This window comes from Eumetopias jubatus, unplaced genomic scaffold (assembly GCF_037043125.1).
Source record: "Eumetopias jubatus isolate StellerSeaLion01/CBP00866 unplaced genomic scaffold, mEumJub1_p1.0 scaffold_11, whole genome shotgun sequence".
NCBI lineage: Eukaryota > Metazoa > Chordata > Mammalia > Carnivora > Otariidae > Eumetopias > Eumetopias jubatus.
In genome coordinates, this window is record NW_028274817.1 from 88,652,413 (window position 1) to 88,655,715 (window position 3,303).

The window sequence follows — 3,303 nt, forward strand, 5'->3', positions numbered from 1 at the left end:
CCTACACCTTACACTTGTCCAACACTTTATAGTTTTCAAAGCTCTTGAACGTTTGTTTTGTTCATACAGATTTGTGAGGTAGGTAGGGCAGGTATCATTAACCACATTTCACATATATGGAAACAGATGCACAGAGGTTACCTGGCTTGTTTAAACTCACACAGCTATTAGGGGCAGACAGGATAAGATATAGCTTCTGAGGGGCCACCCAGTCCTCATTTCTGTATATTCTGCTTCCCATCTCATGGTTCACGGTGTAGGGCTCTTCAATCTCCACTTGCTTGCTGAATATCTGATTCTTCGCAACAGCCTGAATTCTACACGTCCAGATGGAACTCACCTCTGGCTTCTTCCCCTTCCCCATACCGAATCTGTTTATCTTCAGTCACCAAGGCTCAAAACATTGGCTTACGTCTTTACCTTCTTTTCTCTTTTCCTCACCTTCTGTAACCAACCCAACTCGACTGCTGGCCAGTTTTCCTCTGTGCTGTTCCTCCCAGCTCCCCCTTCCCCTGGGACTTGTCCCACTGCCACACCCCACCACAGCCCCTGTACTCCGGGTCTGAATCATAGTAGAAGTCTCCTTTTCTCTAGACTGATGGCTCTCCACTCTGGCTGCATGTTGGGATCTGCTGGGGAGTCTCTTTCTTTCTCCTTCTATCTTATTCTTCCCCCCCTTCCTCTCTCTCTCCCTCCCTCCCTCCCTCCCTCTGCCCCCTCTTTTTCTTTCTCTTTTTCTTTCCTTCTTGCTTTTTTTAGCAAGTTTTTTTTTAATATTTTATTTATTTATTTGAGAGAGAGAATGAGAAAGAGAGAGAGCATGAGAGGGGCGAGGGTCAGAGGGAGAAGCAGACTCCCTGCCGAGCAGGGAGCCCGATGCGGGACTCGATCCCGGGACTCCAGGATCCTGACCTGAGCCGAAGGCAGTCGCTTAACCAACTGAGCCACCCAGGCGCCCGCTTGCTTGCTTGCTTGCTTGCTTGCTTGCTTGCTTGCTTGCTTGCTTGCTTGCTTGCTTGCTTGCTTGCTTGCTTGCTTGCTTGCTTGCTTGCTTGCTTGCTTGCTTTTAAGATATAATTCACATAGCATAAAATCCACCCCTAAGGTGTACAACACAGTGGTTTTTAGTGTATTCACAAAATTACTCAACCATCACCACTATCTAATTCCAAAATATTTCCATCACACCCCCCCCCCAAAGAAATCCCATCCCTGTTAACGGTCCGTCATTCTCCTGGGGAGCTCTAAAAAAGTATTAGTGTCTGGGCCACACTCCCAGAGATTGAGATTTTTTTTTTTTTAAAGATTTTATTTATTTATTTGACAGAGAGAGACAGTGAGAGCAGGAACACAAGCAGGGGGAGTGGGAGAGGGAGAAGCAGGCCTCCCGCTGAGCAGGGAGCCCGATGTGGGACTCGATCCCAGGATCCTGGGATCATGACCTGAGCTGAAGGCAGACGCTTAACGACTGAGCCACCCAGGTGCCCCCAGAGATTGAGATTTAAACAGTCTGTGGTGAGGCTGGGGCATCGGTATTTTTAAAAAGCTCCCTCGGTGATTCTCATGCGCAGTGAGGGTGGAAGAGCACCGTGTCTGGGTCACATCCGCTGTAGTCCATTCCCCGTATGTTTGCAGGCACGGCTGGCTTCCTGACACATTACTTTTATCAAGTCATCATCCCCAGCTCCTAAACGGTCACTAGTTGTCTGTTTGTTCAGAGCAAAATCTGTTCTGGCATGGAAGGCTTCCTGGGCCTGGCTCCCCATTTCAGAGCTGTCTTCTGGATCGTCATCTTTCCCCTTCCATGGCTGCCCCGCCTCAGCCACACTGGTTTAGTTCTTGGGTTTTAAAACCCCAAATGTGACGAGCCACATTTCAGCCTAAGCTCCTACCAGAGATTCTGTGGCTGGCTGAGGTGGAGGAGTCCCTAGGATCAGGGCATTTTTTTATGGAAAGATATAGAATACGGGGGGGTGTACCTCACAGCAACCCGGAATGATTACATTTACCAGAAATAAGACTATGTTGTAACCATGCAATATTAAAAAAAAAAAAATACAGCCAGGAGCTGTATTTCCAGTCCCTGGAAAAAGACAGTGTTTACCCTTACTATTTCATTTATTTTGTTGACTTCTAGCAGATAGGCAGTAGCAAGCACCAAAGAGAGAACAATTTCTAAGAAATTTTTTCTGTTAACTTGTTCTTGGCATGTGTGTGCTTGCCCAGGAGAGAGACAGAAAGACACAGAGGCAGAGAAGTGAGGAAAGACCATCCCTGTTGGAGTTGGTTAGGACCCTGGGCCCCCTGCCCAGGTCCCCATGTACTTCTCAGGCATGTGGAGGGCATGTTCTGTCTCCCCGATTGTAAGTCCTTCAGAGGCAGGGTTGTCCCTTTCCAGTGTTTGTACCTTCTGTGTGTAACACAGTGAGTGCCTGACTGTTATCTGCTCTGTGTACTTAAGGATGTGGCCCAGGCTTTGGGCTCACACCGACCTTGCCTCCTAACTTCCTAGACAAATTAGCTTCGGGGCCTCACTTTTCCTCATCTGAAGAATGGGGGCAACCATGCCTATTTCAGCTTAAACCAGCTAACATTGTCGGGAGACAATACTCCATGGGTCTCTTGTATGTCTGCAGGTCTTATGAGCAGAGATACTGCTCACAAAAACAGAAAGCTTTTGTTCCAGACTGTGTGTTCAAGGGTGTTTGTGTAGCAAACCGCTTCAGAAGATAGAGATAGTATCTCCCTCCAAAGCGGAGGGCCGATTTGTTTGCTGTCCTGTATGATAAAGATAATGTCTCTTTCTGGAACAAAGTTCAGGCAGGCTTACTGCCCTTTAGAAGAGATTTGGGTTCCTTAAGGCTGGAGTTCCTCTCCTGGAATACAACCCACTGTGTGTGCTGGCCTTCACATGATCTTCACTGCATCACCTTTTGGGAACTGGAGCTCAGGAAACTGGGATAAATGATGATACTCTGGCTACTGCTACAGTTAGTGATAATAACGTGACCTTTGTTGGGGCGCCTGGGTGGCTCAGTCTTTAAGCATCTGCCTTCGGCTCAGGTCGTGATCCCGGGGTCCTGGGATCAAGCCCTGCATCCGGCTTCCTGCTTGGCGGGGAGTTTGCTTCTCCCTCCCATCTCTGCCTCTCCCTCTCCTCCTGCACTTGCACTCTCTCTCTCAAATGAATAAATAAAATCTTCAAAAAAGAAAAAAAAAGAAACTCAGCTCCTCTGGCCCCAAGCAACAGCTTCTCCCTCTGACTCTGTTTTCTGACGTCTAGGACTTGGGAAGGAAATAAGG